The sequence below is a fragment of the Rousettus aegyptiacus genome, unplaced genomic scaffold, assembly GCF_014176215.1.
Source record: "Rousettus aegyptiacus isolate mRouAeg1 unplaced genomic scaffold, mRouAeg1.p scaffold_m13_p_1, whole genome shotgun sequence".
NCBI classification, from domain to species: domain Eukaryota; kingdom Metazoa; phylum Chordata; class Mammalia; order Chiroptera; family Pteropodidae; genus Rousettus; species Rousettus aegyptiacus.
In genome coordinates, this window is record NW_023416284.1 from 26,024,003 (window position 1) to 26,036,192 (window position 12,190).

The window sequence follows — 12,190 nt, forward strand, 5'->3', positions numbered from 1 at the left end:
ATGTATGGGAAGCGATCAGCAGTGATTGGTGCAGGGTACTCAGTAAGTGGTAGTTATTATTACTTTGTTTATACTTCTTCTAAAGCACTTATATATTCTAATTATTTTCCTGCCTTTATCTTCACTGTATGGTAATTTCCTCCAGGCAGGGAGGAGGAGGAAGAGGAGAGGAGGAAGAAGATGAGCATGAATGACATTTAATGGGCATTAAGACATGTCTGCTGCATAAATAAATAAATGACAAATTCCTTGAAAAAAGTTCTGGGCAGAAAACCCAGAGCCTTGAACTCTAGTCACATGCTCCCAGGGATGGCACAGTGCCGGCCCAACTCACATCCACTGTGAAAAAGAGCTGCTCAGACCACAGACTCTGGCGGGACCATGTTTGAGACCACTTAGCACCCCCAGTCTCTAGACTTGAGCAGAAAGGGCCAGCACCAGAGCCAGGGGTTACCATTTCATATATTAGCTGGTGACCTTTAACTAATGGCCTAGTATAACAATCTGAGACAGGCCAATGAGAGGCTCTCTTGAACCAAGAAATGGAAAGAAATTATGAGATGGCAGAGGGAATTAAAGTAGGGAGGTCAGAAACAAGCGAGCCTTGGATAGTAGATCTATGTGCAAGCCAAGATAAAAGGGAGCGGAGACCTCTTTTTATGTAGAGGAGAAAGGAGCAGCCCTGTGCAGATGGGGAAGGTGTGAGGAGGAGGAGAAGAGAACAGTGAATCCTAGACCTGCCTCATTCCTGCTGGTGTTTCAATTCCAGTCCTTACAGGAAACTTTTTTTATATTTGAGCTAGGTTTCTGTTCCTTACAGGCCTATGAGCCTGACTCTACTTGTTATCTTAGCAAGTCTCGGTCCCTCTCTGGGCCTCAGTTTGACTAGACCATCTCTACCGTCTCCAGATGAATGTTTTCTTTGAACACTGTGTAGAGAGAATGGTTTTTAGGTTGTTGGCAACTGAATTCAGTATTAGTTACAGAGTGCAATGACATCCTGGCTCCCAAAATAGCTTGGTAGCTGGTTAATGAGCCAGTGGGAGGATTCAACACACACCTGGCTTTGAACATGAGCCCTTTTGATACAATCCGCCTTCCCCTTCCATTGCATCCTTTGTTGGATCACAAAGAAGCTGAGGAACCAAGGCTGGTGTTTCTCCAGTGTCTTTTGGTTGCTGAATGCCCTATCCTACTCCTTAACACTTTCCTGGACCCACTACAGCATTTCAGAGGATTCCCGTGCCAGATCTGCTCCAAAGAAAGTGCCGTTGCAGAAAGAATTTGAACAAAGTAACTTTCCTTCTTTGGTGTTAAGATCCCGCCTTCCAGCTGTTTGGCTCTCGGCCTATGCCCTGCCTTCATCCTTCTAAGCTAACAACTATGTTGATAATAATACTTTTTACTTTAGTATAGTGCTTTGTACTTTTCAGATCATTTTAATGCTTATTATCTTACTTGATATAGAAACCTGGGGTGAATGGGCAAGAAAGAGTAGAGGGAAATACCTATCATTTCTTCCATCCCATCCACTCCCTTAAAACAGTTTATTTTAAAAGAATGTAAAGAAATATCCATCTGTTCTTTTTAAAACAGATGGAAATATTGAGACTGAGCTTGATTAAGTGACTTGTCCAAGATCACAGAACAAGGCAATGGCTGAGTTGGATTTAGGTTTCTAATCATCAATCACACTTAAACAGGACTTACCTAAGACCACCTTGCAAAACACTACCAGCCATGGCAAAGGGGCCTCTGACAGAAGTAGTATTCTTGGCACTGCTGTCCCTTTGAGGCCTCCCGGAGTCAATCACAATCTTACCCCTTCACTCCCTACAGAGACTTGGCTACCCCCTAATGGTTTAGATAGCGCCAGGAGCCCACACAAGTAAGCCAGGTTAGATATAAAGATTTAGTAACAGTTCCCCAGTTATTGGCAAGGATAAATGATATTGGAAGAGTCAGTTTTCTTGTGTTGATTACAGAGTGCTTGGTAGAAGCTAATACAGAAAAAGCTGGAAACCACTGGTTTTACTTTCCATCAGCACCTCTGAAAAAGTGGAAGCAGAGGTCATAGTCACTGCCCCTCCTCCCTTACTAAACTCTCCTTGCTGCATGGACACGCTTTCTTAGTCTCTCTGTTTTGGGTCCCTTGCCAACCTTACTCACTGCTGAACTCCTGCCAGTCATTCTGGAGCCTGTCCCTCCCAGTTATCTTGGGAGGCAATAGTAGGTTCTCCATCACATGGTTCTAATAGTTAGAGGTAGGTGAGGAAGCAAGAGGAGTAGAAGATTTTCTCCAAGATCCGCCCTTGCTCCTTTCCTAGCGCCCCAGCGGAGAGCTTACTGTGCTTCTATTGTGGCATCACCCAGTCCAACAACTGCAAACGGCACAACTGGGAAATTAGCCATGGCAGTCAGCTTATCACCTCGCCAGGGAGCACTATGTCAGACAGGGTGAAGACGAGAAAACAGAAAATGTGCTCGGAATTTCCAACAGAGGAAATTTACTTCAGAGAACTGGTTAGAAACCTGTCAGCTTGAAGGAGCAAAAGGGTAAAGTGGGCAAACTGGAAATTAGTAGCTGTAGGGTGCTTCTACCACTCGTAGGCCCGGATCAAATGCAAGGGTGTTACTGGACCCAGAAGGGCACTTGCTGCTGACATTGCTAGAGCATTGTTTTTGAAATGTTGCTGCCGGCAGAATTTCCAGAGGTCACTGGAGCCTACAGCTACTCACTGCTGCCCCGCCAGTACCACTGATACTGTTGGAGCCCGTGGCAGTAGCCTACCACTGCTGGAAACACTGAAGGTCTCTGAGCCCATAACCACCAGCTGCTTGCTGCTGCCAGTCTCAGGTAGATGCAGAAAGAACAATGGCTTTGCCTCTCCTTCCGCCATCCCATCTCCAGCCACACAATTTTCCACCTGTACTCTCCATTGGCTGAATCTGATGAGAAGCCAGCAGGCAAGGGGAATCTGAGAAATGTAGTTTTCAGGGCCCAGCAATCTTCAGCTCAAAGCAGAGCATGGAAAGGCTAGAGTGGAGCTCAGAGCAAACAGGCCATCACAAATGCTATTGAAACTTTCGACTAGTTTGTCACCTTAAAGGCCATAGGTATTGCACATTAGTTGATTACCTCTTCTTTCCATTTCCCCCCTTTCCAATAGCCCCTGTGTTCCTTTCCAGGATCCATGTATTTCCAGGAAGCCAACTCTTTCAGGGTAGAACAGAACTGAGCCAGTCAATCTCAATGGCCAGAACAATTAGTTTAGGGTGGACATAGGAACTCAGCCTGTCCAATCAAGTGAATCTTAGGGTTTTTGCTGAAAAGGCTGGCACACACACTCTTTTCCTTGCTAATCGTGAATGAAGAAGTGTGCAGCCCCTGGGATCTCTGATGGCAGTCATCTTGGGACAATAAGGGGGGCAGAAACCAGGAAGAAAGAGTAGCCTTAAATAGATTAATTTGGGGGTCCATATGGAACCCACATGCCATAGGCACTGTTTTGGAAGACCTGGCATAGTTGATCAGGCCTATGCCCCTTTGGGGTGCCTATTACATGTTCACAAAGCAAGACCAGTTTTCAAGCATGATGGAAAATTCTGGAAGAGAAAGAAAGTTTTAGGAATCAGCTACTTTCCCATGGTCACATCCTGGACCAATGGCTTTTAAATATTTTTTATTGTACCCTCAATAAGAAATATATTTTACAGTGTAACCAGTACACATGTAGCTGTATGTATAACTGAAACAAAAGTTTCACAATAGTTTTCACAGTATTTACCCTTGCTATATGCAATTAATTCAAATTTTCAGTTGTATTTTATGCCACTTCTTAAATAAAACTGGTTGCAAACTTCTAAATGATTTCATGATCTACTAATGAATTATGACTTGCAATTTGAGAAATATTACCCTATATATACCATGCCATCATCAATTGCTGTACAACTTAACTCTTGATTTTAAGCATCCTAATTTTTACTTTTTTTTTTTTTTTTTGCTTCTGTATAAATCATATTCTGTCTTCTCTTGTTCCGAAGGAAAGTCACAGTGTCCCAGCTCCTGTCAAAGGCCAACCTTTCCTCAGCCTGTGCTGAAGACCCCAAGAACTTCCATCTGTAGATATTCTCTCTTTTTGCATTGTCAAATTCTACTTGTCTACTGGAATATTTAGTTTGCAAAATTGCTCTAGAGTCTCTCTCCTTAAAACCAAAACCAAACAAACAAAAATCTCCTTTCGACCTCATTTCAACTCTTGCTTCCTTCAATCAAACCACAGTAGACATGGTTGAACGGGACAGAAAGTAGAAGGGTGGCTTGGAGGTGAACTCAGTAGAAAAGACGAGGACCTTAGCAAGAAGGCAAGTAATGGGTGTTGAAGGGAGAAGAAGGCATTGAAATTTACATGATGAAAGAAATTAGAAGTGAATTTCGACCCTAAAACTACTTTCCTTTACTCCCCTTTTGAGAATCCTGCTCCCTGGATCCCAAATCTTTGTTGCTGGAGCCTGGACTTTGGAGTCAGGTAAGTTCAAGTTCAACACTGGCTTTGAGCTGGCTAACTTTGGATAAATCATATCTCTTCTATAAGTTTTCTCATCCATAAAATTAGTCTAATAAAACCTTTCTCATTGAGTGGGCCTAAGGATTAAATGAGATCAACACATGTTAGCAATTATTATCATCAAGGCCTTCCCCATTCTTATGCAAAACCTTACTCTCTCAGTAATAATAATTACTATGGTGATCACTCATGGAGCAATTCCTCTGTGTCAGGCAGTATGCTTAGGGCCTTACAAATTGTTTCCAAGCCAAGAAGTGTTCCCTGGCACCTTCTCACTGCAGAGTTTCTCTCTCTGATAACTTAATTAATATTTCTAAAGTAAATACAATGCACCAGGGAGTAAAATGGCTTACTTGCATTCATTCGTTCTATAGATGTTAATTAAGCACCTACTACGGTGCTAGGAACTTACTAGATAACTGAGGATACCAAGATAAACAAGGTCCTGAACATTGAAGGATTTATAATCTAGTCACACGGTAAGTACAAGGTAATGAGGGTATGTATGTGAGACATTCTTTCCTTGTGGCTTCCTTGGTTTAGGCAACACTATCTTTGACTCCAGACCCCACAAATGACAGTGTTTCTGCTTCTGTCCTTTTGGCTAGACCTTGGACCTCTATCTTCAGGATGCGTTTTTTAGTTCTCAGCTTCCCATGTGGCCACAGGATGAAGAGAACATGTTTGTGTTCTCTGTCTCTCCCTGCCTGGTATCCCCCTCCAGAGAAAGGAAAGTTATCAGGTGTCTAAAAGACAGGTAATTGCTGGTCTGGCTTTTATGCCATCACACTTTTAACATACCTGTCTCAATTCATGCATAGTCTCCAAATTGCCAAATCCAACAGACTGTTTGTCTCCTTACAGATATTTTGACAGGTACACCCACTTGGCAATGCAGAATGTCTCTAGACAGGTTACATGGAGAAATTATACCTTAAAACAGTCCATCAAAGGAAGGGAGAGTAGGTTGTTGTTTTCTGCTCCTTTCTCCCATTGGTCAGTTTGCCCTCTGGGTAGTTAACTGTCCTGTATTTCCAGGTTGCTTCACTGGCCCCTTCAGGAGCTGCTCAGAAAGCCAGATCTCATGCTCGGTGAGGTGCTGTGTCATCAGGGTCTGGAAATTGCAAGAGAAGCCATAGAATCCATGTTTGCAACTAGTTGGCCTCAGGCAGCAGAACTGTGAGGCCTCACTCAAGAGCTAGTTAGCTATGTCCGTGGTTGAGGCAAACCATGTAGCTTGTGATCTGGGAGCCAAACGGCACTGAGAGACTCTAAGGGGCCACAGGGTCAAGATGTGGGGATCATTATGACTGGTCGGCCTGGGTCATATGCTTCCCCCCATGGCTGAGGCAGCATAGAAGTGATATTGTGTTAGAAGCTCTCTCATTCTCCATCCCCTTATGTCAGTTCAGATCCTCAGAAAATCAGACTCTAAGACAGGATTAAATGTGAGAAATTTTTTACAGAAAACATCTATGAGAGACGATGTGCAGGAGCCAGGGAAGACTCAGAGATAACCATTGGACAGTGATGTAGCTCTGACCCTAAGTAAAGGAGAAAGAGAAGGAAGGAGTTCAAAGTGGAAGTGCTTTAGACTGTAGTGTGGCTCTAAGAAAAGTTTGGCAAGGACTTTGAGGAGTCCTTGAGCCAAAGTCATCCACCAGAGGAGTATCGCTTATCCTAGGAAAAAGCCAATCTTAAAACCCCTGCTGTGCTCAGTCACTGGCCAGGAGTAGCCTGTGGGAAGCGAGGCCTAGGAGTTAAGGGCAGTGGATTTCAAAGCTTAGCATGGATTTCAGACGGAACAGCTGGGCTGTTGAATTATACTTCCCCCAGTTAGAGATATGAGAAATGCATTCTCATGGCCACATACCATCCTGGCCCAGCACTACATACAAATGGAGGATGATTCTACAGTCTAAAAAAAAAAAAAAAAAAAGATGAAAAATAGAATGCCATTATCAGTTGAAAGAGCAAGGGTGTTGAGCAGGCAAGACAACAAATGTCCATCCCATAGCTTATAATGTCCTGCTGGTAAGTCAAGCTTTATATGTTCAAACCTGAATTCATGACTTTCTTCATGCTCTGGAGAAGTCTTCATCTTGAACTACTATCCTCCAGGTGTGAAACCTGTGAGTCACATTAAACACCTCGTTATCCCCACCCTGACAGTAGCCAGTCAATAGTCAAGTCCTTTCTATTCCACTTTGTCGATATCACTTTGTATTTGTATCCTCTTCCCTTCATTCTCATTGCTATTGATGTGTTTAGGCCTTCATTCCATCTTGCCTGAACTATTGTGGAAGTCTCCAACTGGTCATTCGGCAACTCTATTCCATCCTACTTTCTCTGCCAGATTGTTTTAAAACACAGTTTTGACCATGTCATTCCCCTTTGTAAAAACTACCATTGGGAATGTATGGGACAATCAGAAAATTCTGGAGATGGATAGGTGTGATGGTTGCACAATGAGAATGTACTTAATGCCACTAAACTGTACACTTAAAAATGATTAAAATGGTAAAGCAACTCTTCATAGTAGAAAAATAAAACCCAAGAGCCTTAATCTGACCTTAATATATCTTTCTAAACTATTGTTCTTCCTATTTTTACTCTATTTCCCCAATTAATCCCTGGCTTCCTATATTTGCGCTAGTGGCTGTCTACATAGGGAGTGCTCTTCCCCCAATTCTACCCATTTTTCAGGACCCAGTTCAAATGTCACATCCTTGCAAAGCTTTCCTGAACTCCTCCCATATTTCATACTAAGTGGATGTAATCCTTCCCTTTTTTGAATTCCTACAGCATAGTGAATCATCTCTTTAGCACTTAGTGCTTTTCTTTTAGATCAAAGAAAGGACACAATGAGGAAGAGTGTAGCTCAGGGTCATCCAGTTGGCCCTCTTGACAGGTCCCTCTACAGTGCCATAACCTTAAGGAATTAACCATCATCCCAGAACTGGTGTTCTGCCTTGTAAACTCAGAAGCCTGATTTTAATAGCAAAGAGTAGAACCATTTCTCAGCAGGGTTCTTGTATTCACTAAGTTCACAGAAACTGATAGTTACATAAACCTGAATCCAACAGACTAAATGAAAAATGTAGATATCAAAAGAACTGGAATTCAGTAGGTGGCAGATCACTAAATTGTTCCTATAGGCAAGGCATTTGCTGAGTGGGCAAAATCACACCAGAAAAAACGCATTGGAGCATTTCTTAGCTGAGGCAGCCTGAAATACTTCTTACCCGCTACAGGGATGACATGGACAAGGAAATCCAAATGCTCAGGTCAGCTTGACTGAGACAGGGCTTAGAGGGGTAATGCTAGTGCTTGACTCTCAGCCTTGTTTTGGGCTGTCATGGCTAATTAAGTCCTTTGGTTTACAGATTCCCTCTGCAAACAGGATATAGCATGATTGGTTAAGATTGATTAAGCTCCCTTTTATTAAATTACAATCACATTTGCCTTCTTGAGATTCCTCCCATATGACCTGGATCACTGTTAGCTTTTTTTTTTTTTTTTTTTTTTGATGTTTGTAGACAAGCTCTTGGCTTACCTCCACAGGTAGCTAATTCCAGGGCTGCATTAGTCAGTTTAGGCTAGCTAGGTTATGCTGCAGTAGCAAATAACTAAAACAATCTTAGTGGCTTACAACAACAAAGGTTTATTTCTTACACACTTTACATGTCACATGTGTCAGCTGTGGCTATGCACATATTCACTCTGGGGCCAAAGCTGAAACACCTCTATTTGGGATATTCTGCTCTCACGGTGAGGAAAAACAATATGGCAGAATCATGAGATAGCCTATATACTTCTGTTCAGAGGTGGCTCATGCCATTTCTATTCATATTTCATTGATTAAAATAAGACCTAGCTTGATGACATTAGGGTGAGAAGTATAATCTCCTAGGGACAGGCCAGATATTATAATATAATGTATTATAATAACTATTATCAGTTATATACTATCAAAATAGTGAAATACTTTCATACTAGCTGGTAAATAGCTGCTGTCCCAAGCCTCCTGACAACTCCTATCCCCTGGGATTCTCTGGGACCTACTATTCACAAACTAGCAACTGAGGGGTTAACACCTAGCATACCTAGCAAGCCTAGCACAGGATAGCTCCAGGATTTCAGATCTGTTAGAGTGATGCTTAAGAACTACCCGTTGTTAAATGTTGGCTAATTTCCAATACTATGTAAATTTTTATTAGTTTAATTCTGAGAGCAACCTGATTTCCAGGCTCTTGGAAGGAAACCAAATGCAGCCCCTATATGTTGTCAATACTTTTAATAATACTAATTTGTGCTGCTTTCTACACATTTTGACATCTTTTGCAAACACAGTATATGCAATAAATGCTCAGTAAATATTTGTAGACTTACGTAGTTTTTTCACATTAGCTCAGCTTATCTATCTCAACATACTATGTTGAGTCTCCATTTTTAATTTCTTATGCCATTTCTCATGTCTGAAAATGTCTTATCACTAACCTCTTTATAACACACTTGCAATTTACAAAGCACTCTCCCTTACACTATTTCATTCAATCTCCCTGACACTCCCAGGAGGTAGGAATTAGGTCATTTTACAGATGATGAAATTGAGACTCAGTGAAATCAAGTCTTATAGCCAGTTAGGTTTCATTCATTCATTCATCAAATATTTATTGAGTGCCTAAAGTTAGATTTTTTAAGGTTGGATTTGAAAACAATTTTCCTGAATTCAAGTCAAGGGTTTTATTGCACTATTCTCAGCTACTTGATCACCAGGGTCATGAACTCAAAGGAAAGACTAAGTCTGTTGATTTTATTATTGAGGACCACTGCGACACAAATATCAGAAAGGCTCCAAGGTCATTTGTAAAATTCAAGGTAACCACCAGCAGGAGCAATCTCATTTCTCTGTGTATTTGCTACCTAATGCCCTGTTTCACTGTAGATAAGTCCATTCAATACATATTTGATGAGTGTATCTTCAGGTTTCGGAGCTATTCAAATTGAGTTTTGACACTACCGTAAAAACGTGATCGAGCTGATTAGCCCTTTCAGCTTTTTATCATTTGTAAAATAAAAATAATATTAATGTCCTAGAACTAAGTTGTTGTGGAGATTAAAGAGATAAAGTATGTAGTACTCATTGTAGCTGTGGTTTCCAATTCTTTGATAAAGTTTCAAACTCTGCATTCGAATGAGAAAAACAATGTCTATGTCGATGTAAGATTACAGGCTGACCATTCTTGGAAGTGCTGTTCTTTATTCTGGAGTATATCGTTTTACAGTTTTGGTGTTCAATCCCCTCTTTTACGGTACTGGTATCTATTTTTTTCAACAGCACACTTAATCTGGCCTCCCCATGTCCTTTGTCCCTCAGCTCTTTCTTCCCGAATTAAAAATGCACACATATTCCTGAGACTCATCACGAAAGGGAAAAAAATGCACACACACAAATTCCTAAAAATTACAAGTGTGCGCACCACAGCCCAAACCCATAAGCATAGAACGCCCTAAGGGGGTCACCAGACAACGCCTTCGTATCCCTCAGGGAAGGGCGGAGTCAGAAAGCTCAGATATCTTTCCGCTTCACCATGTCGTCGTCCCTTCCCAATTCTCGCGAGACTTCATGCAACTCAGCTTCTGCGCATTACAAGTTACTGCGAGTCGAGGCGCCAAGGGAGGGGGAGGGGGACGGTGCAAACGGCGTGGCCGCCATCTTGTTTGTACCCCCGCTTCGCGCGCGCTGTTCTCCGTGACGCACGCTTCCCCTCCCCTCCGCGGTGCCCAGGCCTCTGCATTGCCCTACTCCGCAGGAGCGCTGGGCGGCTCCTGCTCTCCCCTGGACACCTGAGCAGAGGTGTGTAAGTGTGCGGGAGCATCTGCAGAAGGGAAGGTGAGAAGTGAGCGGCGGCGGCGCGGGGGGGAGGGGCAGCACTTCCCGCCTTTGGCGGAGACCTCACTTCCCTCGCGCGGCCGCTGCTGTAGTTCGGTCCGGCCTGTCCGCCGCCATGTTGTGTTCTCGCCGGGGTTGCCGCTGTCGCCGCCGCTGCGCTCGTGGGGTCCGTGCGCCTAGTCGGCCCGGTCCGCGGGCTTTCTCCCATTGGCGGAAGGCGACGGCGGGGGGGCTCGCTCGTGATTGGTCGGTGGCGAGGAGGCCGCAGACCTGGTACCTCATTGGTCGCGCTGGCTCCGGCCTAGGGAGTGATGAAGGAATCTGAGGCTTCAGGGATTCGCGGGTCTGGGGCTTGGGCTGCAGGGTGGTTACCCCCTACGGCGCAGGCGTAGGGCAGAGGCTGGGGGTCAGCCTAAAGGCCTTAAGGGAGAGGGAAGGGTGTTGTCTGGCAGGTACTTTGGAGTAGCATGTGCATGGCCTGAAGTAGGAGGCCCTCCTAATTCCAGAAGTAGCCTCCGTGGAATATGCAGGGCTCAGGATGGGGGCGTGCAAGCCCCAGGGGTGCCAGGCTTGGAAACACTGAAACCCAAGTAACGGGCTGAGAGTATCTTCGAGATCAGGGGTACTAAACTTATAGAGTTTTAACAGTTTGCAAATGATCCTGATTTCCATGGATACCAGGTCTGAGTACATGGTATAGGAGAAAAGGTATCAAGGCCCTAAGGACATAATCTGAACATTAGGATCATATCAGGTAAACGGTGCGGTTTAGGTGGAGCTCTGGAGTCCATAGTTACCAGACCTGGAATGTGATGTGAGGAGGAAGTAAACAGACCCATCCTGAGGGAGAAATCCTGTTGAGTAGGTGTGCCCGGTCTTAATAACAATGCCAAGCCTACAAGGCACAGCATTTAGTAGTGACAGGTCTATAGGAGCGAGAAAATACGAAGTATTTTTGGGAACATTTTCAGACTTAGTAGTTCTATAGTAAGAGCGGTTATAGGTTATTAGGGCCCAGGACCATGCAGCTAGTTTTGAGTTGTTCTCTTTCAAGCTTTTCTACTCTAGGAAAAATACAGGTCAGGGCCGAGTTTGCAAAACTATACTTTCCAGCAAACATTAGACTTGGTAATTATTTGTTGAATGGATATCGTTAGGTTCCTCTTAAGTCAGAGAAAACTTGGCAGGGATCCTAGATCTTGGCTTTTTTATTTCTTTTTTTATATGTGCCTAAAAAATAGACTGACCCTCATATGCATTTTTAAAATCAAAGAAAAAAGCCAGGAACAAAAATAAACTAGTGCATAGCTTCTTGCATCTTGTCTGAAGTAATGGAACTTGTCACCACTTTCTGGTTAATGTTTCAAAAAACTTTTGTTGCCATTGAGAGTTAGAGTCAGCTTGTTGGGGATACATTCTGCTTCCATTGAATGGTACGTTGGTTTGTTTAACATTTACATCTTCCAAGGTTTGCAAATCAGGAAAACACATTTGTGTTAAGTTACTATGTTTTCCTAATTTGTTTTTCCTTCTCTGTGTTGGGTGGTTCAAGCTTTAGATAGGTGTTACACCTCTGTTTTCATATAAATTTCAAGAAATTCCTGCGGTTTTCAGATTTGGTCAGGTTTATGTGAATGTACCTAAAGTTTTGAGAGAGAAGTAGTACTTTCTAGTAGTAGAGGAAGGAGATTGACATTTTGTGGCATATTTAATACACATTCCT

At 43.1% G+C, this 12,190-nt stretch overlaps 1 protein-coding gene across 7 annotated transcripts in view; it reads left to right on the forward strand.

The window, feature by feature from the left end:
• The first annotated feature begins 10,266 nt into the window (after nucleotides 1-10,266).
• The window catches only part of NFYC (nuclear transcription factor Y subunit gamma), a 58,281-nt gene continuing 56,357 nt past the window's right edge, over nucleotides 10,267-12,190 (forward strand). For 4 of the 7 annotated variants that reach the window (XM_036232510.1, XM_036232549.1, XM_016140038.2 and 1 more), the window contains exon 1: nucleotides 10,291-10,467. The gene's annotated coding sequence lies outside the window, so the exon portion shown is untranslated. Of the gene's footprint in view, nucleotides 10,468-12,190 lie in introns of all 7 variants that reach the window. The other 3 variants (XM_036232516.1, XM_016140040.2, XM_016140039.2) reach the window with 2 other exon arrangements.